This window comes from Pleurodeles waltl, chromosome 3_1 (genome assembly GCF_031143425.1).
Source record: "Pleurodeles waltl isolate 20211129_DDA chromosome 3_1, aPleWal1.hap1.20221129, whole genome shotgun sequence".
Taxonomy (NCBI): domain Eukaryota; kingdom Metazoa; phylum Chordata; class Amphibia; order Caudata; family Salamandridae; genus Pleurodeles; species Pleurodeles waltl.
This window is the reverse complement of record NC_090440.1, coordinates 1649883905-1649910288: the sequence shown is the minus strand read 5'-3', so window position 1 is coordinate 1649910288 and position 26384 is coordinate 1649883905. Positions and strand designations below refer to the sequence as shown.

General features: G+C 48.6%; 1 protein-coding gene across 1 annotated transcript in view; it reads left to right on the top strand.

Annotated features, from left to right (window-relative positions):
- LOC138283610 (dynein axonemal heavy chain 11-like) overlaps positions 1-26384 on the top strand; it is a 2790563-nt gene that overhangs the window by 2267441 nt on the left and 496738 nt on the right. The window lies entirely within an intron of this gene.

Sequence of the window (26384 nt, the reverse complement as noted above, 5' to 3'; positions counted from 1 at the left end):
TGTTGGCTTTTGGACTCTGGGCACTTTACCACTGCTAACCAGTGCTAAAGCGCAAGTGCTCCCTGTGTAAATTACATGTGTGATTGGCTTTTCCATGATTGGCTTACGTGATTTACTATTAAGTCCCTAGTAGTGTGCACTAGAGGTACCTAGTGCCTGTAAATCAAACACTCCTAGTGGGCCTGCAGCACTGATTGTGCCACCCACATCAGTAGCCCTGGAAACATGGCTCAGACCTGCCACTGCAGTCTCTGTGTGTGCAGTTTTAAACTGCCAATATGACCTGGCAAGTGTACTCGCTTGCCAGGCCCAAATCTTCCCTTCTTATACATGTAAGACACCCCTAAGGCAGGCCCAAAGTAGCCCCATGGGCAGGGTGCAGTGTATGTTGAAGGTAGGACATGTACTGATGTGTTTTACATGACCTGACAGTGAAATACTGTCAAATTCGGTTTTCACTGTTGAAAGGCCTATCTCTCTCATAAGGTAACATCGGGGCTGCCTTTAAATAACGTTTAAGTGCAGTTTCTCTTTGGGAGCAGATGGAGATGTGGAGTTTGGGGTCTCTGAACTCACAATATAAAAATACATCTTTTGGTAAAGTTGTTTTTTAGAAAGTGGGCATTTTCTTGCTTAAACCATTCTGTGGCTCTGCCTACTTGTGTATTCCCTGTCTGGGTCAGACTGACAGTTGGTCTGTTTTTGAATCTCCACTAGACAATGACACAAAGGGAGCTGGGGTGGAGCCTGCATATCCTGATGGGTCATCTGAGCTAGGGTGAAAGGAGGAGCTGACTCTTACACTTGAAAGGGCTGTGCCTCCCCTCACACAGTGCAGTCTCCAACCCCCTGATGTGAGTCTGGAGCCAGGCCTGGGCAAGGCAGGATCTTGTGAACAACAAAGACTTTCCTTTGAAGTTTGTCTACTTCAAAGGCAGAAAGAGGTATAAGTAATGGACCCAAAACCCCAGATTTTCAGATTACTTCTGGAACCAAAAGGAACCTCTGCCAAGGAGAAGAACTGAAAAGCTAGAGCAGGAGTAATGCCCCTTTGCCTGTGACTGTGCTTTGCTGGGTTGGCCTGCAGTTGCTGCTTCTGCCTGAAAGAGGACAAAGAAAGGACTTTGTGGTATAGTCCTGCTTATGAAGTGTCTCCCAAGGGGGTGAGCAGGTGTTATCTTTAGTGAGTATCTCCCTTGCCCTGATCTGAGTGAGGATCCCTGCTTGGACAGAGTGCAAACTGACTGCCAACCAGAGACCCAATTTCTAACACCAGTCTTACTGTATGGATCAAGAATCCCTTAGTTTGTAAGATCAAGAGCTTAGATCTAAAATCGCCTAATCTATTAGGGCTACTGTTATCAACCTCTTCAGGGCCCATTGTTGAGACTATTTGATGTTTATAACAATAATTTTACACCCAGTAATCTCCAACTCTAAACATTTTAGATTCATATATACAGTGTAATGATGGATATCATCCTCTTGTCATTGCAGATAATTTTTATGTGACATTAGAGCATATTAGCTCAGCTAGTGCTCTTTCAGGCTAGAAAGATGAGGAGTGGGGCAACCCCTCACTCATGGTGCCTTTCCTGAAAAAGACAACAATAGCAGCTGAACAACTTGCACCTTTCACATTGCTGCATCGTCTATGTGCCTGGATTGTTTCTTTCCCATCTGACAGAGGCACTGGTCATACTTTTTAGAGAAGGGAAAGGACTAGTAGGATCCACTGTATCCTTTTGGATGCCCACCTCTGGAAAAGCAAGATATGGAAGTAGTTAGAGGAATGACTTTGGTCACAATGCTCTGGTCCTCTCTATGAATGGTTTGTCTCTTAGAGATTTGACAACTCCCCAGAATGGTAATGATTGCCTAGTATCATACACAAACTATAGGAGATCTGTCAACTGGTCAAGCATTGTGAGGAGCTAACCTGCTTTAACAAACCTATACAAATTGTTTGTTACATTTTTGGAGCTACTTGTAGCTACCATAACCCCGAAATCCTATAGTTTAGATGCCCATCATTCTGTATTTACTGCCCTGAGGGATAATTTTCATAAGGAAACATCAATGAGATAAATTGACTTGTGTGTAACATCTGGGTATGATGAAAAGTATAGAATTGCAAAAACAGAACTACATGAAACAATTAAGAGCCATGATCGTGTAAGTTGAAACTGGGTTACTGGTTGAGTGGGCTGTGAGCCCTGGTTAAGCAACAACCACAATCCTAGTCCTGGTAAGGGACAGATAAACACCATTTCAACCTGTGCTTAAGCCCCTAGTAGCTTGGTACAGAGCAGTCAGTCTTTACTTGGAAGCAGTGTGTAAAGTATTTGTACAACATTTCAAACAGTAAAACAGTAAAAACAGCACCCAAAAATTATCCCACACCAAGGTAAAAATTAGAGCAAAATGTAATAAATAAAACAATTACAAAATGACAAAAATCCAATCAATGGAACCAGAGTCATCAATTTTTAAGGACTAAACTGCTTTATAGAACTTTATACTTTAAAAGTATAAAAAGCCAACCGTGGCTTTCGGGTCATGCTGGATCAGGTCAAAGTCAAACGTTTAGGTCAATGGTAATGCAGGGATCCTCAGATACAATTCCAGATTAGTCCTGCTGAAGTTATACCTTCGCATGTTTTGCACCAAGAGTCCCATTCACATTGGAGAGGGTCATGAGGAGCAAGGAGAGGGTCACAGGTGGTAGTCAGTGTGGTGCAAAGAGCAGGCCAGGCCTTGCAGATGGACAGACTAGAGCTTTGTGCGTGGGTCTACCACGTACCATCAATGCTGCGGTGTGAGGAGACGGGCTGGTGGCAGCTCGCACAGATATTCGGTGCAAGCGGCATGTTCACATTGCGAACGGCCTCTTTGCAGTTGTGAAGAGCCCAAAAACTTATTTCAAGAGCTTGTGAGCCGTACCAAGGGTTCAGAACCTTAAAGGCACCACTTGGGGGTCAATAACTTGCAGAAGACAGGTCCAGAAGCTGTTGAGAAGCCTCTTAAGTCCTGAGGCCCAGATCAGGAGTCCAGCAGACTAGCTGTTTGATTCACTCTGGGGTCCTGGGATCAAGCTGATATTGCAGGTTCAGTTCTTCCTCCCCAGGCAAGAAGGCAGCAGATCAGCACATCAGGGCAGTAGTTCCTTCAGAGCAGCAGACTAGCAGAGTGGCAGTCCTTGTAGCAGCACAGCAGTCCTTCTGCCTGGCAGAGTATCCACTTCAGAAGTGTACTGAAGTGGAGGTGTCTGAGGTCACTTTTATACACAGTTGTGTCTTTGAAGTGGGGAGAAGCTTCAAAAGGCATCCATTTGAAGTGCACAGATGCCCTGCCTTGACTGCCTTGGCTCCAGACTAGAGTGGGTATGGAGCCCTTTCTGTGGAGACAGGACATAGCCTATTTAAGTGCAGCTTTGCCCAACTTCTCCCCCCAGTGATCGCCCATCCAGTCACACTTAAGCTCGCATTGTGTGTGGCTGTTTAGGAGGAATATGCAAAGCTCAGTTGTCACTCAGTCATGAGACCCTGCGACATCCTTCAGGCACCAAAAGGCTAAGTAAGGAAAAATGCCAACTTTCCAAAAGTGGTGTTTTCAGGATTTTAAATTATTTTTCCAGAGACACCAAAAATGAACTAGTTATCTCTTCCCATTTGAAAATTACACTTATAAAATGTAATAAGACAACTCCAATGTTATTCAATATGAGAGATAGGCCCTGCAGTAGTGACATTTAAGAGTTTTTCACTACAAGGACATGCAAAACCTAAAAGGACATGGCCTATTTTTTAAATACATTGCACCCTGGCATCTGGCCTGTCCAAGGCCTACATAGGGGTGACTTATAAGTATTAAGAAGTAAGGTTTGGGGCCTGGCAAAATGTTTATGTTACCAGGTCAAAATAGCAGTTTAAACTGCATACAGGCTCTGGGATGGTAGGCCTGAAACATGTTCACAGTGCTACTTAAGTGGGTGGCACAACCAGTGACACAGATCTACTGGTAACATTTAAACTACAGGCTCTGGGCGCATGCATTGCCACTACTAGGGACTTACCGGTAAATTAAATATACCAGTATAAGCCAATGTTGCCATGTTCTGGGGAAAGAGCACAAGCACTTTAGCACTGGTTATCAGTGGTAAAATGTACAGAGTCCTAAGACCAGCAACAATGAAATCAGCAAAAATAGGAGGTCTAAAGACAAAAAGTTAGGGGGAAAGCAAACCAGGTCTAACAAGTGTCCCCCACCCAGCTGAAAGGTAGGAGAAATACCCAACCCTTTGGGAGTTCTCTTCACTAAGGCAGAAGAACCTGGAGAGACCATCAGCATTGGCATGGTGTTTTCCAGGATGGTGTTCCACCGTACAGTCCATTCCCTGTAGGGAGATGGACCACCTCAAAAGTTTGGGATTTTCACCCCTCATCTGCATTACCATCTGAGAGGTCTGTTGTCTGTTCACACTGGGAAGTGAGCACCAAGCTTGTGTGGTCTCACCTTTTTAAGTGTCCCGACCACTGCAAAAGCTTCCCTCTCTATTACATTCTACCTCTGTTCCCAGGGAAGTAACCTCCTACTGATGAAGGCTATAGGTTGGCCCAAGTCCTATTTGTTTAGCTGTGTGAGCATGACTTCCATGTCATGCTCTGACGCATCTGCTCAATGAACTCTTTGAAGAAGCCAGGGGCCTTGAGCATGAGTGCGATGCACATGGCCTTCTACAGGGTGTCCGGATCACCTGGCGTGGTCGCTTCTTGGAAGTCAGCTCTTTCAAGGGAGCAACAGGTGAAGCCTAAGAAGACTCTCACCTTTGTTTGGGTCTTGAAGAGTTCCCTAGCCAGAATGGTTTTAGCCTTCACCTGGAGGGGCTTTACCTTGCCTCCTCCCACTTAGTGACCCAATGAGATCACTGAACCTTGTCCTATCTGGTTCAAAAGGCCAGGGCACTCGTATGAAATAAGATAAGAGTCTGTGCAGTTAGGTTCTTGGTCTTTGGAGAATCAATATATAATCCAAACAGAGTTAAAGTTCAGTGTCTTTATTCTTGTGCGAGGTTTTCATACATGTTCAACACATCAGAAACATTCCATATGTGGTCATCACAACAACATCCAACAACATCCAACAGCCAACACATGTTTTGTCTCCGAGAAATTAATCTCATTGACTTCCTCAGGGCTGTAAGAAACATAATAATGAGCTTGGTCATAATCTGTAGTTATACATGATTATGGAAAATTAATACCTGGCACGTCAAGTCCTTCACCAGTATCCCGTGAGTGTCTAAAATCATCAAGTGACATTACCAAACGGAGCCACAGAGAAAAAACTGATTACAGTCTACTACAAGTGATACACTTGTTATTATTATAAATATCACCAAAAGTTTGATGTGCATGTGAAACGAAGTAGAAATTGAGAATTCGAAATAGGGATAAAGACTCCCACTAGATATGTGGCGATGAGAAACGGAAACTAAGGTTGAGAAATGTACTCTTAATGACAGGGTGTCATTAGGAAAAAAGGAAACAGAAAGGCGTCATAACACCTAGGAAATTGGTGAGTGAGTGTGCTAAATTAAGCATTCGCAAGTGTGTCTGAATAAAGAAAAACGTACCAAAGTATAAGTAAGGTGTTAACATGAACAAATGGCTTATCCTAATCAAGTAAAACTCTTCAAGATAATGTACGATCTGAAATAAAATGATTGTAAGTCATTAGGAGGAAGATAATGAGTAAGCTGAATTTAAAAGGAACTAACAAAAGGACTATCACGTACCAATAGAGAAAGAGTAGTGGGAATCACGTGACGGGGGCAAAACACTATTATCCCTGAATCTTCGTGAAGGAGTACTCATAAGTCAGCACATATGGATCCAAAATCTTTTACGGTGCGATCTAGAAGAGAAGATCGCTATACTAAGGAAGTAGTGACAAGCATAAGCAATATGGCATAATTCTAAAAGTAAAAGGTCACGTACCTATAAACAAAACAGTTCTTTTGAGTAAATTCTTGTGTTGGGGGCACTGTGTCTTGCTCCCCGATAATTAAGCTGGCGTGTATGTAGAGAAAAAGGACGTATAAGCCCTCCGTCTCATCTAAAACCGATGTAACAAAGATTATAAGCATATGTTGCTTCTAAGTTGAGCAACCAGACTCAGCCCCCTCAAAATAAAGTGCAAAATACATAAGTTAACATTAATGTCACCTACCTAGAAGTATAAGGTATAGAAGAGACACAGAGTAAGGTCTCACGAGTGTGAGTGAAACTCCTCGGCATGATGGGCAGTATGTTTGCTCGGTCCTTCTTTTATTTGATGATGAGAATCATCGGCTGGTCTGAAATAGAAAAAGGACAGGGTGTTGAAAGAAAAAGTGGGCGCCATCTTGGAGTGTGAAAGACACAACTAAAAGACAATGTCCAACTGGGTGGATGAAATTGCTAAGCATTATCTAATGCGAATAATCTTAGGCGCTTACACAAATTGATAGAAAGACACCGAATAAGGTCTTCCACGACACAGAGTAAGGTCTCAGGAGTGTGTATAAAATTCTTCGGCATGACGGGCAGTATGTTTATTTGGTCCTTCTTTTAATCGATGAGGAGAATCATCGGCTGGCCCGAAACAGAAAAGGGACAGAGTGTTAAAAGAAAATATGGGCGCAATCTTGAAATTGCTATGCATTAGTTAAAGCGAACAGCCTTAGGTGCTTACAAAATTGATAGAAAGACACCGAATAAGGTGTCACACGACACAGAGTAAGGTCTCAGGAGTGTGTATAAAATTCTTCGGCATGACGGGCAGTATGTTTATTTGGTCCTTCTTTTAATCGATGAGGAGAATAATGTAACTTAGAAGTAATTTGTTCGAAGGGTCCCGAGAATAAGAGATGATACAAAATAGTAAAAACAAAGTGTAATCAGCCAAGTAATCTTAAGTAGTCATCGTCCTAATTATTCGTTTCACGTGATCATCAAAGATTGGTGATACTTACCAATAAAGTGTGAATTCATATGTAATGTAAATACTGTAATAATAGTAACACTTCACATTTGAACAGAGTTCACCATCTTAGCACCAGAATTGAACTGGGCTCATTCTTCCATATTAGGTAGTGTTATATACTATGTTGATAGAGTTTGACAGTAATGATTAAATTCATACTTGGACATACAGTGTACAAATTATACGTTATTATGATAGTAAAATTAATCACCTAGGAAGTACTCCATTTCATAATTTGTGTTAAGACCTTCCTCCACTGCTCTTAATTGTAGGATCCAAGTACATTCACGTCTTCTAAGGTGTAATTCTCTATTCCCTGCTCGTGGGTCTTTGGATATATTCTCAAACCCATAAAATTCAAAGCTTTTGGTTAGGCCCTGGGCCAGGCATTGATTGATGTGTATTGCCACAGGATACCGACTGTCATTTTCTCTCACTGCTCGATAGTGTTTGCTCATTCTTATTTTGAGGGATCTGATAGTGCTGCCTACATAGTATTTGCTGCACTTGCTGTTACATGTAATGTGAGAGGTGATGGGAAATCGATCACCAATCTGATTATGTCCTATCTGGCACTTGCTCACCTTAATAGTGAGGCCTGCCCTCTGCAGAGCCTGAAGCACTTCTCTGAGGTGACACAGGTGGTCCTTCCAGCTAGAACTGAAGACTGCAATGTCATCTTGATAAGCAGCACTGAAGTTCTCCAACCCAGTCATGATCTGGTTGACCAACCCCTGGAAGGTGGCAGGTGTGCTCTTCAACACAAAGTGCATGACGTGGAAATGGAAGTGCTCTTCTGGGGTAGAGAATGCAGACTTCTCCTTGGCCCCCTCAGTGAGGCAATCTGACAGTACAAAGATGGTAAATCAAATGTGCTGGGGAACTTGCCAGCTCCTAGTTGATCTATGAGCTCATCAGCAGTGAGAATATGATGGGCGTCCATCTTAGTGACTGCATTGAGCCCACTGTAATCCACACAGAACCTAAGTTCTGGACTGACCCCGGAAGAAGCGCCCTTGGGATCCAATACCACTGGTCTGGACCAAAGGCTATTTGAAGGCTTAATAACCCCTAACGCAAGCATCTTGGAGACCTCCTCTTTAAAGCTGGCTTTCACCTTATCAGACAACCCGTAAAGTTTGCTCTTCACAGGTGGGCTGTCCTCAAAGTCAATATCATGGGTTCTGTTAGAAATTGGGTCTTTGGTTGGCAGTCAGGTTACCCCCTGTCCAAGCAAGGACCCTCACTCTAGTCAGGGTAAGTCACACACAATCCAAATTACCCTGTGCCCCCCCTCTTGTAGCTTGGCACTGAGCAGTCAGGTTTAACCTCGTTGTAAATCCCCACCACCTCCTGCCCCTGTTCCCTGAATAGCCTGGATGCCCCATTGTTGCCCCTATAAGCTGGAGTACTGTAGTACTTGTGGGAGTCAGGTTGGGGCCATTGTGGCCCATGGGACATCTTACCCCATGACTTACTACATGGAGTACCTGTTAGACCTGACAGCCTTAGGGTGGTCACCCCTAACTTTTTGCCTGCCTCCCTCTACTTTTTGGACACTGTTTTTGCTGGCTTTAGGACTCTATGTGCCCAGGGCCTGTAGAATAAATGCTACTCGTGGGCCTGCAGCACTGATTGTGCCACCCACTTAAGTAGCCCCTTAACCATGTCTCAGGCCTGCCATTGCAAAGCCTGTGTGTGCAGTTTCACTGCCAATTCAACTTGGCATTTAAAAATACTTGCCAAGCCTAAAACTCCCCTTTTTCTACATATAAATCATGCCTAAGGTAGGCCCTAGGTAACCAATTGGGCAGGGTGCTGTGTAGACAAAAGGCAGGACATGTACCTCTGTAGTTTACATGTCCTGGTACTGTAAAAATCCTAAGTTTGTTTTTTCACTGCTGTGAGGCCTGCTCCCTTCATAAGCTAACATTAGGGGTACCCTCATATACTGTTTGAGTGGTAGCTGCTAATCTGAAAGGAGTAGCAAGGTCATATTTAGTATGGCCAGAATGGTAATACAAAATCCTGCTGACTGGTGAAGTTGGTTTTAATATTAATATTTTAGAAAATGCTACCTTTTAGAAAGTGAGCATTTCTCTGCACTTAAATGTTTCTGTGCCTTACAATCCACGTCTGGCTAGGTTCAGTTGACAGCTCCCAAACACAGGATGCTCAGCCACACTTGTATGCATCTGCATATTGAATGGGTCTTCCTGGGCTGGGAGGGTGGAGGGCCTGACACTTAAATGTCAAAAGACAGTATCCTTCCCTCACACAAAGGACTCCCACACTCCCTACTGGGACCCTGGCAGACAGGACAGAACTGAAAGGGGACCTTGTGCACTTCTAAGCCACTCTTTGAAGTCTCCCCCTCTTCAAAGGCACATTTGGGTATTTAAACAGGACCTCTGCCCCTACCAACTCAGAACGTGAACCAGGACCTGCAACCTGCCAAAAAGAACTGCCTGGCTGCCCAAAGGACTCACCTGACTGCTTTCTGAGAAGGACTACTGCCTTGCTGTTGCCCTGCTGCCTTGCTGTTCTATGGCTGTGCTGAAGAAGTGCTCTCCAAGGGCTTGGATAGAGCTTTCCTCCTGTTGCCTGAAGTCTCAGGACCAAAACAACTTCATTCCTGCAATGATAACTCCCTGTGCGGCGGAAATTGATGGCCAGCCTGCATAGCGGTGAAAAAATCACTGCACGCTGAACTGGAACGACGCAGCCCGACTTTGCAAGGAGAAGATCGACGCAGCTCCAGCGTGGCGACCGGAAATTCAACGCACGGCCCACTAGATCACGCAAAGCCAAGCCAGAACGACTCAGCCCCACTTCCTGAGAGGAATCGACACAGCGTCTGCCGTGCAGTAGAAATTTCTATGCAACGCCTACCGGATCGACGCAGCCCCTGTCACTTCATCCTGCAAGCACCGGATTTCAACGTATCATCCCCGGGGCGTCCGAAAACCCCGCAACGCGAAGAAGATCCCAGTCTACGCGCCTGAAATCGAAGCAAAGCCTGACCTGTGTGAAAACGCGATGACGCATCTCCTGTGTGAGCCAGAAAAATCGGCACACACCTCCCCATTTTCCACACATCTCCTCCTCTGCGGTCCCTTGCAGAGAATTGGAACGCAAACCAGGTACTTTGTGCTTGCAAGAGGCCCTTGTTGCTTTTTAAGAGTCTAAAGACACTTTACATCATTTTTACAGTGATATTTCAACATATACTTATTGCATCTTAATCTTTTTGACCTGCATCTTATCAGATACATATTATATATTTTTCTAAACAGTGTGTGGTGTATTTGTGTGGGGTTCTACTGTGTTATTGTGTTATTGCATGAGTTATTGTACAAATACTTCACACATTTACAACGAGGATGGGGCTTAGAATTTCGTTCGGTAGGTGGAGGGGGTTTGGGTTTGGCCTTGGAAGGTGGGGGAGTGTGCTTGGACCGGGTGGAGTCAGATGGAATAGGCTCAGCAGGGGCTTCTTCTTCTCTGGGTAAGGGGCACGAGAATGTGAAGGGCGGACATGGGCAGGCTGTTACGTGGAAGGAATGGATAGGGCAAGGAGGTGTGCATGTTTAGGGATGAGACGGGGTGGGCCAGTGGGTTGGAATAGGTCAGCACGGGAGAGGAAAAGTTTCTTTGGTGCAATTGGGTTGGGCCTGGAGGAAGGCATGGGAGTGGAGGTAGAGGGAGTGGTCATAAGTGGTGTAGATGTGCGTATTGTGGGTGCAGGTGACTGGACAGTATGCTGAGGTGTGGTGGATGTGTGATGGGTGGGTGTTTTGGTGCGTTTTAGTGTTTTTGGAGGAGGGAGGGTTGACACAGTGTGACAAGACAGGCTGCCAGTGTGAATGTATGTTGTCTGGGTGTCTGCAAGTCTGGTGAGTGTGCTGCATGTGTCAACCAAAGTAGCTGTGGTGAGTGCAGGTGTGGTGTCTGGGGTGTATGTATGGATGTGTGCAATTGTGGTGACTGCAGGAATAGGGTCAGCAACAGTGAATGAAGGTGCAGTGCCTCGGGTGTGTATGTAGAGGTTACAGATAGGGAGGCAGAAGAGGTGGACACACTGGGGGAAGTGGATGTTGATGCGTGTGCATGTGTATGTTGGCTGTGTTAATGCTTGTGGTGGGAGGTGTGGTGCTTGTGTTTTGAAGTGTGCTTTTTGTGTGTTGAGGTGTGTGCCTGCGTGTCAGAATGTGTGCTTTGGACGGGTGAAGGGAGTGTGGTTCTGGAAGGGGTAGAGGAGGTTGGAGGGGGGATGGAATGACCAGGGACACTGGCTGCCGTCAAAGAGGAGGCTGGAGCCTGAAAAGATCTCTGTAGGCCAGACACGGCACCGTGAATGCCATCCAGATAGACATTGGTCTGCTGCATCTCTTATGTTAGCCCCTTGATGGCATTAACAATGGTTGTCTGCCCTACAGAGATGGTTCTCAGGAGGTAAATAGCCTCCTCCGTGAGGGCAGCAGGGCTGACTGGGGCAGGGGAAGAGGTGCCTGGGGTGAAGGAGACGCCCACCCTTCTGGGTGAGCAGGCACGGGCAACTCGGTGGGGAGCAAATGGGAGGGCGGTGATGGTATGGCGGGTGGTGGAAGATGACACAGTAGGTGTGGGCCCACTAGGGTCCGCCACCGCCAGGGAGCCCCCATCGGAGAAGGTATCGGAGTCACTACCTCCAGTGGTAGTTGCTTTCCCCGTGGAACTCCCCTCACCCTCCAACCCACTGGTCCCCTTGGTGTCGGACAACTCTGCATCTGTGGATCTGTGGGCCGCTGCATCCCCACTCGCCGGTGCCTCAGCTCCCTCGCCAGATGATGCTGATTTACACAAACAACACAAGAGAACAGGGATGGGGAGACAAAAAAGCAGTGAGATTTGTAAATAGCTGAATGGATTTAACATAGTGGTTCATACATACACCCACCCAGAAGACCCTCCAACAGGCGCACCTACCGCAATACCCATGGCTATGCCCCTGACTAGTGCCAAGAACCCTGCTCTACAGCCATTCCCCAAATACCCGACGTGTAGGAGATCTGCCCAAAACACCCCTACTCCCCACGAGGGCCATAATGTAGATGGACATCAGTCAGAGTCCCTGCAACTAAGCAGCATAACCCGGAATGCACACACACACACATCCATCAAGGGTCAAAAATATGGTATGTGTACTCAACCCCTTGTGACTGCTGTGCAGCCTTCAAGTGCCCATCCAGGTCTGGGTACGCCACCTCCAGGATGCGCAGCATAAGGGAGGTCAGTGCCCGACAGGCACCCCTTTCCCGTTGGGAGGTCTTCCCCAGCTAGGCCTCGCAGATTTTTCACACCCAGCACTGCAGGTCCTCCCGCCTCTTCCTGAAGTGGGTGCTCCGCCGGTTGTAGACCCCCAGGGTCCACACCACCTTGGCGATGGCATGCCAAAGTGCCCTTTTCGGGTGGGCGCTTACCTAAAAGGGACACACAGAAATGTAACACAGAGGTCAGGCACTGGCTAATCATATAAAGCTGGCTATATGTCCACTATGGGACGGACATTCCAAACAGCCTAACAGCACACACACACACAGCATGTCAGGAACCCTGGACCATCCAGTGTCAGAGGTGCACACATGTATGCAGCCAACAACAACCACTACACACATCAATGGCCCCCAATCCTCCTACTCACCTGTACCTCTGGCTGTCCGTAGAGCTTGGGGTACAGGGGCAGGACCCCATCCACAAGCCTCTCCAATTCCTCTTGGGTGAAGGCCAGGGCCCTTTCCCCTGCAACACGTGCCACTTCTATGACCAGAGGCAGGACACAGCAGTATAGTCAGTGGAGTACCTGCTTGCACAAGATCAGGGAGTCAAGTGAAGTTGGGATGATGAGTTAGCGTAGGCACCGCGGCGGTGTGCACCGTCACCGCTGGCGGCGATCATGATACTCTAGGATTCCCCATTGACATCCATGATAACCAATTAATTTGTGCACGGCGGTAAACACCGCCTTACGCTGTTACATCAACCGCTAGTGGTATGAGGTCACTTCCACAACAACAGTTCTGGATTACATGAGGCAAACATTTTGGCAAAAACTATGCATTTATAAAACTCCCATATGCACAATGCAGGCCCTACTGCTCCCCAAACATCCATAGGCATGTTACAATTAACATTACTTCACCTGACAAGCCCTCATCTATCATTGTGGTCAAGTTGCTGTTATGTCATACACACTATGCATTTGTGTTGAGCAGTGCTCAATGACTGACAATGTGTTCCGATGTATGTGTGTTCCTCACACCTGTTCCAAACTCCTCCTAGGCACAGACCCTTGTGGCGAGGAAGGGACCTGTAGGTGTACAAACCACTTGTGGATTTGCAGACCATGATGGAGCGTAACATCATTATCAATTACAGACTCACCCGTGCAATTATTCTTGAACTTTGTGCATTACTAGATCCTGCACTGACTCCGGCAAATCGTAATCAGCACTCCATCCCTACTGAAGTGCAGGTGCTTTCTGCACTCCTTTTCCTGGCGACGTGCTAATTTCAAGTGACAGTGGGCATGGGTGCTGGTTTTTCACAGCCAATGTTTAGCATTATACTGACAAGATTCCTGAATGCATTTGTACAACACCTGCAGTCCTATGTGAGGTTTCCCCAAAGTACTGACCTCCCTGCCATCAAGTCGGACTTCTATGTCTTTGCCAACATACCCCATGTGATAGGTGCCATTGATGGCACCCACATAGCTATCATCCCCCCAAGAATCAGTGAACAGGTGTACAGAAACCGAAAGAACTTTCACTCCATGAACATTCAATTGGTGTGTACTGCAGACCAGTACATCACACATGTGGATGCCATGTTCCATGGTTCAGTCCATGATTCATTTGTGCCACACAAGATGGAACAACTACAAGAGGACAGAGTGTGGATCATAGGTAGGTGTTTCTGTCACTTTTTGCCACCTTGCAGACAGCCAGGCTGGCTGCCTTTGAGGCTTCTCATTTTAAGTTGTGTTGTGAACCTTTTTTACGTGAAATCCTGGAACAGATGCAGAAAGGAATTACAATAAGGCCCTGGACGTACTAGGAGGGTGATAGAGCACACAATAGGTCTCCTGAAAGCTAGATTTCGTTGTCTACATATCTCTGGTGGTTCCTTGGCCTATGGGCCTGAAAAGGTGTGTAGAAAAGTGGTGGCCTGCTGCATGCTGCACAACATGGCTGTGAGAAATTCTATCCCCCTCTTGAAGGAGGAGGGTGCTGTATATCCAGACCAGCTTCCTCAGAGAGGGGACGAGAGTGATGGTGATGATGAGGAAGGGGAAGATGTGAATTCCAGGACCAAACTGATACAACTCTACTTCCAGTAACTATGTGGGACAAATGGATGAGATTGGTGTCTTTGTATCATACTGTCAGTGTGCCTTGTCATCTGGGGGCGTGGGAGTTGGATTAATACTAATTGCCACTGCGTGCAGGTCTGCATAGGACAGATTACAATTTAGTTTATTTTTTCTAAAAATATTTGGGCACAACAACATGTAAGGCGAGTGATGCTTTTCATGCTACGCAGGTACAAATAAAGGAGTTATCAACCAGTTGCTTCCATACTTCACTTTGTTCACACATAATGACAAAGGACATTGCAACAGGTGTGATATGTGTTTTATTTGGTGCAGGGATAGAATCGTGCAAATTACAGTGATGGTAGTGGGTCAGTGGTAGTTATCCAAAATGGCAACATGGTGGCAGCATTGTTGTCAGTATTGGTAGGTCCATCCATGCTTACATTAGTTTTTTAATTATTGGTAGCACTGTTTGGTGATTGATTGAGTGGGATAGTTGGTGGACAGTTTTTAGCAGAATCACTTCTTAGAGGGGGCCTTGTTCTTGGCAGGTGTTCCTGTCCCATATCTTGGTCTGAGGGTCCATTTGGGTGCCTGTTGGTGGCCTGTAGGTGATGAGATGGATGTCCCCTGTATTTCCTAAGAGGGTAGTACATGTGAAGTTGCGGCTGATGCTCTTGTTGTCCAGTCTGTCTCCTATGCTGTAGTGGGGGCTTCCTGTTCTGTGTGGGCCTCAGGTTGTGTTTGGATAAGCTGCAGCAGTGCACCTGCTATGCTGGCCATTGTGGCATTGTGCAGTTTCCACTGTTCCATGGCCTCTTGGTGGTGTGCTTGCTGCATCCTCTGACTCGTCTCCAGGGTGGATACTATCTGGGCCAATCTGTCCTGGATATGGTGGTAGGCTCCCAGGACCTCAGAGATCACGTCCTGGGCTGCAGCATCCATCCTGTGGCCTCCTCCCTGGGCCACTGATGCCCTCCCACTGGGCCTAGCCCCCTGTGCCTGTGTCCCCTGGACAGGTCTGGCGGTACCACTTGTCCTGGGGCCATTGTCTTCCTGTCTGTTGGTAGAGGGGGATTGTGGCCTCTGTACTTGTGATCAACCAGTCTGTGGCCTGGCCACACAGGTGTGGGGACGGTTGCCCTGGGCTGATGTTATTGGCTGGGTGGTAGGGTTGTCAGTGGTATCCTGGGTGGGGCTGCTGGATGGTGACAGTCCAAGACTGTGTGAGGGGCCAGCCTGATCATCACTGTCCAGGGTTCCATCCCCAGTGTCCTGTGAGGTGCCTCTGTCTCCCTGGGGGACACTGCCGCTCCTTGTCCTGTCCGTCCGGGTGGCATGGGTGGTGGTGCCTGTTGGGGGAAATGGACATGTCTGTTACATTATTATGGTTGGATTGGGGGGCAGGGGCCTGGGTGGGTTTGTGCAGTGTACACACTTTGGGGCCATGCAGGATGCTTTAGTGTTGTTAGCATTGCTTTTAGCTTAGGATGTGGAGGTGCATTGTGGGTGTTATAGGCCATTTTGTTTCCTTGCAGGGGTGGATGGCTGTGCACAGGGGGAGGAATGTGGGCCTGTTAGTGGGTTTGTGGGCATGCAGGGGGAGTGGATTCAGTGCCTGTGGGCTGGGTAGGGTAGTGGTCCTGGTGGGTGTTTGTGGGGTGGGGTGGTGCATGCATTACAGGTGTGATGGATATGGGGTAAATGTAGACGACTTACCCGAGTCCATTCCTCCAGTGAGTCCAGTGAGTCCCTCAGGGTGCAGGATGGCCAGTACCTTTTCCTCCCAGTCAGTGTAGTCGGGTGGTGTTGGTGGAGGTCCTCCCCCAGTCTTCTGGACTGCAATGTGGTTCCTAGATGCCACGGCCCTGACCTTCCCCTGCAGGTCGTTCCATCTCTTGCGGATGTTGTCCCTAGTGCGTGGATGGTGTCCCACTGCATTGACCCTGTTGACTATTGTGTGCCATAGCTCCATCTTCCTGGCGATGGGAGTGTGCTGCACCTGAGCCCCGAAAAGTTGTGGCTCGACCTTCAGGATCTCATCCACCATGGTCCTTAGCTCCATTTCTGTGAATCATGTGCGTTTGGGGAGTACCATGGTGAGTGTTGTGGATGGTGTCTGTTGTGGCTCTCGGTGAGGGTGCTCTTCTGTGGTTAGGTGTAAGTATCATGGATTGTGGCATTCGGTGTCGACTTCTGGTGATCTCTGTCTTCATTGGCCTACTTTTGTTGCAAAGGATTGTGGGGTGTGTCTGTGAGTGTTTTATGGTGTTGTGGATGTGTGTCAGGTGTGTGGGTTTCTAACTTATCCAATGTGTGCACTTCTTACTGTTGGGTCCACTTGCTGCCCGTGGCGGTCTGCACCGCCAATGGTCGTTCGTCTTCCACTGACCACCAAGGTGATTTGTGCATCATTATTTGGAGGGCGGTGTAGGTGTGCTCGGCGGTGGTGGGGTGGGAGGTCCAGCATTTCCGCCGACAAGGTCCTGGCGGAGACTGGTGGACTGATGATTTTTGTCAGAATCAGATTTTTGTTCCATTATATGGCGGGTTTCTGTTCACCCCCAGTGGCGGTCTTCTGTTCTCCGTCACCGCCGCGGTTGGCGGTGTTTACCGCCTTGTTCATAATGATGGCCAAAATCTAAAAACAAAAATCAAGGGACCTTTATAAAGCGAAAAACCTAATTTCTTCCATCACTCATACTGTAAACACTTTTCTTCAAAGCTTACTTCGGGTGGACATCCCTTGATTACATGCTCACCTGTCAAGTGGCGTTTCTGATACCGGTCCTTCTTCTGTATTCAATGTCCGCCATCTTTGCAGCTCAATTTATACCACGCGCTCCTGAAACGGGCATATTTTTTATCTATCCTTTTTTCTGGCATTTTGGTATGAGGCTATCCAACAATCTATCCTCCTAAGTTCTAAAAACCTCCTCTTTTTGTTAAAACTTGAAACTCTACTGATAAAAAATCATTAAAAATGTTTTTAAAACTCTTTTTTTGTATATAATTATTTTTTATGCTCGACATCTCCTAATAGCCCCTATCCGTTAATTTATTTCCTTTGATATGTTTTCAAATTTCGACCAAATAGTTCTACACTTTCATTAGCCTCCACCGTCTGTAATGACTACTACATCAATTATCATGCCCACTAATTGTCCTCCTTGGTCGCCATGTTAACTTCAGGCAATTTCATTTCACCTCAATTTCATTACTTAGGAATCTTCTTGTTTAATACATTTCCATTCTCCCTACTTCATAACATACCCCTTTTTAAATTATTGTTATTTGTTCTTCAAGACTGCAAGGTCACTTGTTCTTCATACAGTCTTATAATTATACTTACTGTGATGGTAGCCATCTTATCACAGCATATTTCATGAAGTCTTCTTATTTTCGACTAAAAGGTCGATAGTTGTTATTGCGTACTTCACATTCCATCTAAACTGACAGTAGCACTTATTAGCTAAGGCTTTACTTGCTGAATCTAAAACTCCTATTGTTGGTCCTTCTATTTTTCATCATCTTTTCTTTAACTCTTTAATTTCTCCCAACCTACACAGTATAATAACCCATGGGAACCAACAGCCATTACATTATTGACACTCAGTTTAAGAGTCCCATGTATACATTTAAAACTATTATTTTTCATTTACCTCCACTATTAACCATTGTCATCATTAACTAATGGACCTTATTACTATTGCTGGACCTATTTTATCCCTACCTCACCAGAAATTCCCATTCTTCTCTATTATTCAACTCCTCCTTATATGTCTTAAATTTACACATATTGGCCCTCATTACGACCCTGGCGGTTGGTGTTAAAGTGGCGGTCATACTGGCAACAGGCCGGTAGTACCTACCACCAAATTATGACCATGGCGGAAAGATCTTTGATAGACAGCCTATGTACCACACCGACCGCCAGGGTGGAAACAACAGCCACCATGGTGGTAGCCGCCTATAGCCAGGTGGAAGTCAATATTCTGCCCACCATATTATGACCCAGGAAACCGCCACCTTTTCCGGGGTGGTACCAACGACATCAAAAGCCTAGAGGAAACAGTTTAGAAGGGAAAGGACTCACCATTGGAGGCACAGGGAGCAACCACGCCACCATGGAGCCTGAACTGCATGTCTTCCCCATGATCTTCTATGTTCTGCTCCACCACGAAAACCAACGCCGGTGAAGACGTCGACTGTGAGTACAGCCGCCTAGCACACAGGGGAGGGAGGGAGGAAAACGAGAGTGACACACACACACGCACAACACACACCCCAACACCAGACACACAATCAGCTGCATTACAAAAATATTTTTACCTTGTAACTCGGATGAATAATGCAAGGACAAAACGATTTTGCAAAATTGAATGTAATGAGATCAACACAGAATAAAAAATACGTTAGGCAATATAATAGATATATACATATGTACAGAAAAAGGGACACAGCCCAGTCCACTATTTGCGTAGTCCACATGGCCACAGGCTAAAGTCCAAGACCACACATGTCACCTGCTTCAACACATAGAGAACACTGCAGGGGCATCAGTTGGTAAATAGGCAGGCACCTCAGGGGTGGACCGGGGACACCTCAGCCGGGAGATTAAACAAGGCCACTGGCTCTGGAAGGGGCAACATGCTCTGTGCTTGGTACTGTGGAGTGCAAGGTCACAGTCTCTCATGTGGGTGTCTCACCCACTGGTTCTGTAGGGGGCAACATGCCCTGTACTCTTAGTCCTGGGGAGTAATGGGCCACAGTCTCTCAAGTGGGTGTCTTGCCCACTGGTTCTGGAGGGGGCATTGTGCCCTGTGCTCTTGATCCTGGAGAGTGTGGGCATGTGGGTGTCTTGCCCACTGGTTTTGGAGGGGGCATCGTGCCCTGTGCTCTTGATCCTGGGGAGTGTTGGGCATGTGGGTGTCTTGCCCACTGGTTCTGGAGGGGGCAACATGCCCTGTGCTCTTGGTCCGGGGGAGTGATGGGTCACAGTCTCTCGAATGGGTGTCTTGCCCACTGGTTCTGGAGGGGGCATCATGCCCTGTGCTCTTGTTCCTTGGGAGTGTTGGGCATGTGGGTGTCTTAACCACTGGTTCTGGAGGGGGCAACCTGCCCTGTGCTCTTGATCCTGGGGAGTGCAAGGTCATAGTCTCTCAGGTGGGTGTCATACCCACAGGATTTGCAGGGGGCAGGGCGCACCACAGCCCAAGGAGGCAGGATTATATACTGTCTGCCGACAGTGATGTTGCACAGTGGTGCTGGTGCTGCTGGTGGGGGGAGGCTCCTGCCCATCCCCTGCAACCTTGGATGGCTGCTCAGTGGTGGTGCTGCTGCTGGAGGGGGAAGCTCCTGCCCATCCCCTGCAACCTCAGATGGCTGCTCAGTGGTGGTGGTGCTGCTGGGGGGGAGGCTCCTGCCCATCGCCTGCAACCTCGGACCGCTGCACAACCATGGATGGTGGTGGGGGCTTCGTCACAGTTCCTGCCCCAGGCCCCGTGGTCTTCCTGCCTGCTTTTGGAGGCTCCTTGCTCTTCCTGGCAGCTGTGGCAGGCTCCTTGCTCTTCCTGGCAGCTGTGGCAGGCTCCTTTCCTTTCTTGCCTGCTGGCGCAGTCTCCTTTGTCTTCCTGGCAGCTGGGGCAGGCTCCTTTCCCTTCTTGCCTGCTGGTGGAGGCTCCTTGGTCTGTCTGGCAGCCAGGGCAGGCTCCTTTCCCTTGAGACTGCTTTGTGGAGGCTCCTTCAGGACATGTGGCCTGAATCCTTTTCCACCATGAGTGGGTGTGGTGGCGAATGGGCCCGTGGACTGTATGGCTGAGGTGCTTGGCTGGGTTCTTCCTACCCTGCCCGTACATGCAGGATGGGGGAGGGGTAGGGAAGAGGTCAATGGTGGATAGGAACCGTTCTTTTAGGGACACTGGGTTGTGAAGAGGGAGAAGGAATGGGAGTGGAGGAAGAGAGAGTGGTTGTTGGAGGTGTCTGTCTGCTGCTTTTGGGTGCAGGTGCATGGGCTGTATGCTGTATGATGTTGTGAGCTGGATGGCTGCTGGGTGTCTGAGTGCTTGCGTTTGTGTACCTTAGGAGGGGGGGACAGACACAGTGGGAGAGGGCACAGGGGTCGTGTGCATGCTGTAGTGGAGGTGTCTGCCAGTGAGGTGTGTGTTCTGCTTGGTGTGGTGATGATGCTGGTAGTGGATGAGGATGTAGTGCTTGCAGGTGTGAGTGTGGACAGAACTGGGTGGGAGGTAGTGGAGGGGGAGGAAGGGGAGACAGTGGAAATAGTGAATTATGGTGTGTCTGCATCTGGATGGTTTGGTGTTTGTATGATTGCCTGTGTGATGAAGTGTGGTTCTTGTGTTTGCCTGTACCACTCTTGTATGTTGTCTTGTGTTCATGCTCATCTGGCTGTGTGCTTGGGATGGGTTGGAGTTGAGGAGAATGGGACCGGGCAGTGGAAGTTGGAGGAGGGAGGGTAGAAACAGGGACAATGGCTGCCATCAGAGAAGAGGCCAGAACCTGGATCAATCTCTGTTGGGCCGCCAATCCAGTGTGAATGCCCTCCAGGAAAGCATTAGTGTGTTGCATCTGGGCTGCCAGCCCCTGGATAGCATTCACAATGGTTGATTGCCCTACAGAGATGGATCTAAGGAGGTCAGTAGCCTCCTCACTCAGGACAGCAAGGCTAACTGGGATAGGGCCTGAGGTGCCTGGGGCGAAAGAGATGCCCACCCTCCTGGGTGAGCGGGCACGGGCAACTCGCTGAGGGGCTGTTGGGAAGGCGGTGCTGGTACGGCGGTGGCGGCTGTATCTGTAGCTGGGGTGGTCACAGAAGTGTCTGCCACAACCAGGGAGCTTCCATCGGAGGAGGTAAATGTGTCAGAACTGTCCAGTCTCCCCTTGCCCTCTGTCTCACTGGTGCCTTCAGCATCGGTGGACTCTGCCTCCTGGGTCCTGTGGGATGCAGCTCCCTCCGTTGTTGGTGCCTCTGCTCCTCCGCCAGATAATGCTAATGCAGTACAGTATGACAAAACAAAAAGGGGGGAAGAGACAAAGGATACACTTGGTCAAAGGCTGCACCAACACCACATTTGGCGTACATAGCACCCTCACACACAGGAAACAGGCCTACGCAATATGCCATAGCACTAGCAGAGAAATAGTTAGCAGCCAAGGCATGGGTAGGGGCACACACCACCAAATGCAGCACACCTGGAACCCATGCAGCCCTGACCAGTTATGGATGACTACAAGCTAGGTAGCAAGATTTTCCCTTCTGATCCCTAGCCACCAGGGGACCTACACTGCAATGTCAGGCCTGGCCTAGGGGCACACACTGACACACATTCCCCACCCAGATACCACCCTACCAGGCATAAGTTGTAATGACGGGCACTGTACTCAGCCCCTTGTGGCTGCTGTGATGCCCTCAAGTGCCCATCCAGCTCAGGATAGGCAACCGCCAGTATGCGGGCCATTAGGGGGGTCAGGGTTCGACCGGCATCCCTTCCTCGTTGGAAGTTCATCCCCAGCTGGGCCTCCGCTGTCTTCTGTGCCCAGTGTCTCAGGTTCTCCCACTGTTTCCGACAGTGGGTGCTCCACCTGCCATAGACCACCATGGTCCGCACCTCCTTGGCGATGGCACGCCATATACCCTTTGATGGGCGCTGACCTGCAGAGGCAATACACACAGGAAAACTGAATTACACAAACAGTCCTGCCTGTTACACATATGGCCCACCATACCCGTTTCCATCACCATTGGCACACACATGGCCCAGTACACAACCTATACGCTGCCCAGAGGACATTCACCCACCCCCCCTCACACGAGGCCTTCAGACACACCACTCCATGCATTCATGCCACATGCATCGTGCCCACAGTGTACTCACCTGTTGGTCTGGAGGCCCATACAGCAGTCCGTACTGGGGTAGGACCCCATCCACCAGTCTCTCCAACTCCTCTGAAGTGAGGGCAGGGGCCCTTTCCCCAGTCACACGGGCCATAGTAGGTTCCAGACACAGGTCACAGCAGCACATGCAATGTAGGTCCTCTCCTGTGGAAGATCAGGTAGCAAGTGAGAGATCAGATAGAAAATGGCAGTCACGTCTGAGGCGGTGCATACCATCACCGCCGGCGTAGATCACCATTGGCCACTATAACCCATAGGGCCCAATGTTAACCAATGAGGAGTTGCACGAAGGTTCCCGACCGCCTCCCGCAACGGCGCCCAATGTCAGTGGAATTTCCTCACTTCCAGCTGTCACTCCACACAGGACAGGCAGATGCCATTTCAGAGGGGGGGGGGGCGGCCCCGGAAAATTGCTGCATCACTGGTGAAATTATAACATACTGGACAAATCACACTGACCCGTTACAAGTTAACAGCATGCAAAGTTCGGTTGTAGCTCCATTGTTCATTTTGTGACCGGCTCCTCACTCTTTTGCCCCATAGATTCCTGCTGCTGAGGATGAATAGGATGTGGATACGTACCCCGTGTACAGACCCTTGGTGGACTTGGCAACACTGGAGGACAGGAACATAATACTCACCAATAGACTTGACAGGGCCACAATCACTGAGCTGTGTGCCCAATTGGAGCCTGACCTGATGTCTGCTATCTGTCACCCTGCTGGGATCCCCCCTCTTGTGCAAGTTCTATCAGTGCTCCATTTCCTGGCAACTGGTTCTTTCCAAGTGACAGTGGGCTTGGCAGCAGGAATGTCACAACCAATGTTCCCAATAGTGCTAACAAGGGTGTTGTCTGCCCTGATTAAACACATGTGCAGCTACATTGTTTTCACCCAGGGTGAAGATTTGGGCACAGTGAAGGCTGAGTTATATGCAATGGGACATATCCCCAACTTAATTGGGGCAATTGATGAAACACATATTCCATTTGTCCCCCCCCGCCAGAATGAACAGAATGTTCAGAAATCCGAAGTTTCCACTCTATGAATGTACAGGTGGAGTGCTTGGTGGACCAGTACATCTCCCACATCAATGCTAAGTATCCTGGGTCGATGCATGATGCCTTTGTCCTAAGGAATAGCAGCATCCTAAATGTGATGGGCTAACTACAAAGGTACAGGGTGTGGCTAATAGTTGAGCCCTGGTTCCGACCCAGTAGATGTTGGGGTACGGGTATGGTGTGGGCCATATGGGGTGTGTGGCTAAATTTTGTCCCTCAATGTTTCAGGTGACTCTGGATACCCCAACCTCTCATGGCTGCTGACCCCTGTGAGGAATGCCCAGACAAGGGCAGAGGAACGTAATAATGAGGCCTATGGGCGAACCAGAAGGATAATTGAAATGACCTTTGGCCTCCTGAAGGCCAGGTTCCGGTGCCTCCATCTGACAGGTGGATCCCTGTGCTACTCACCCAAGAAGGTTTGCCAGATAGTGGTGGCATGCTGCAAGTTGCATAACCTGCCCTGAGACGCCATGTCCCATTCCTGGAGGAGGAGGAGGCTGGAGATGCCTGTCTGCCAGCAGTTGACCCTGTGGACAGTGAGGGATGAGGAGGCAGAGGATGAGGATGAGGACAACAGAACATCAGTGATCAGACAATACTTCCAATGACACACAGGAAGGACAGTGTTACTTCACATTTCAATGAAATTTGTTTGAATTTCTGTGGCAGTGGCATGCTGATATTTCCCACTTCTATGCCCACTTACTGTTCCCTCTGGCAAATCATTTTGCAGATGTTGGTGACCTCACATATACTCCTGGTTTGATTACTGCAGCCTGCTACAGGTCATTAATCTATGCTCATTTTCTGTTCAGTTGAAATGCAATGTTTGTACCTGTTTCAATGAATACATAATTGATGTACAGGACATTCTCCTAACTTCTTTTTTTTCCAAGGGTGTTTATTGAAGCTTTAAAATATAGAGGGGCAAGTGCAATGGGATGGAGTGATGATGGAGCAAAGTCCAGAGTATTGTTTCAGTCTATTTGTAGCACAGGTGCATTGTCCAAAGGGACATGGGAAGGGGAGCTATGGCAGTTCAAGGTGGACAGGGTGACTGAGTGGGACACAAGGGTAACAATCAGGAGAGTCTCATTTCCTGGCGGGGATCTGGGCAAGTTCTCTGGCTTCTGTCTGGATTGCAGGGAATGTTTGCGGGGTGGTTGTCCTTCTGCAGGGAGAGAGGTGCTGGTGGCCTGTGAGTCCTGTGGCGGTGCCTCCTATCCACTAGCGGTAGCAGAGGTGGAAGGCTGTTCAGATGTCTGGCTAGTGGCAGGGGCCCACTGTTGTGTGACTGCACCCCTCATAACATTGGCCTTGTCTGCCAGCACCCCTGCTATGGAGATCAGAGTGTTGTTGATAGCCTGCAAGTCCTCCCTGAACCACTGGCACTGTCCCTCCTGCAGCTGCTTGTTCTCCTGCACATTGTCCAGGATCTGGCCCACCGTGTCCTGGGAATGTTGATAGGCTCCCAGGATATCTGCAAGTGCCTCCTGGAGAGTCGGTTCCCTGGGCCGGTCCTCCCCCTGGCGTACAGCAGTCCTCCCAGTTTCACTGTTGTCCTGTGCCTCTATCCCCTGAACCGTGTGCCCACTGCCACTGACCCCAGGTCCTGATTTTATTGGGTTAAGGTGTGGTCTGGGGTCCCTGTAGAGGTGGACACACTGCTGAGTGGCGTGTCCTGGGGACAGAGGTGTGGGTATGCTGGGAGGGTGCTGTGGTGGTGTGTCCTGATGGGGGAGGCTATGTGGTGGTGTGTGACTGGGCCAGGGTAACTGGCTGCCCAGAGCTCCCTGTTGGGCCAGGTTGGTCATCCAGATCCTGAAGCCTAGAGTTGCTGTCATCACTGTGGGTCTCTTCTGTTGGGGGACTGGATATTGCTGGCACCTCCTCTCAGCTGATATTGGCTGGGGTACCTGTGGGGATGTAAATGATGTGTTATGATTTCTGTGTCTGACATATTGTGCATCCGTGGCTTGCCCTCTTTGGTTGTATTTTCCCTGGCAGCTTTCACTTGTATTCGTTGGTGTATGGTGGGATGATTAGTTCTCTAAAGTGTGCATGGTTTAGTGATGAGTGTCCATGCAGGGCTGTGAGGGGTGTCCATGCATTGGTAGAGCATGCGGGGCTTGGCGCTGGGATGAGTGAGATGTGATGGTGGGGTGTTTGGGAAGTGGTGAAGAGATGAGAGTGAAGGTGAGAGTGGGGGTATGTGATGGCATGCAGGTAGGGGGGTGATAGAAGTAGAGAGTTGACTTACCAGACTCCAGTCCTCCTCCAACTCCGGCAAGGCCCTCAGGATGCAGTATTGCCAAGACTTGCTCCTCCTATGCTGTGAGTTGTGGGGGAGGAAGTGGGGGCCCACCGCGAGTCCTCTGGATTATGAGCTGGTGCCTTGCTGCAATGGAACGTACCTTCCCACGTAGGTCGTTCTACCTCTTCCTGATGTCATCCCTAGTTCTTGGGTGCTGTCCCACGGCGTTGACCCTGTCACAATTTTCCGCCATAGCTCCATCTTCCTAGCTATCGATATCTGCTGCACCTGTGCTCGAAATAGCTGTGGCTCTACCCTGATGATTTCCTCCACCATGACCCTTAGCTCCTCCTCTGTGAAACGGGGGTGTCTTTGTGGTGCCATGGGTGTTGTGTGAGGTGTGTAGGTGAGGGTGTGTTGGGTGATGTGTTGGGGTGTGCGATGTGTGGTGCATGTATAGGTGTGTGTAGTGTGTGGCTCTGGTTTTGTCTGTGGTCTTGATGTCTCTCTGGTGGCAATGCTTTTTAGTCGTAAAGGGTTGTGGGTACTGTGGGTGTGTGTTTTATAGTGGTGTGAGTGTGTGGGTGTGGTATGTGTATGGGTGTCAACTGTGTGTTGTTTGAAATGTCCAATGTTTTGTTGTTTTGTCTGAGGGTGTACATTTTGAGCGCAGCGGTATGTACCGCCAATGGTTGACCGCCATTGAATGTCTGCCGTGGTGATTTGTGGGTCATAATGTGGTGGGCGTAGTTCTGTTGGCATTACAGTG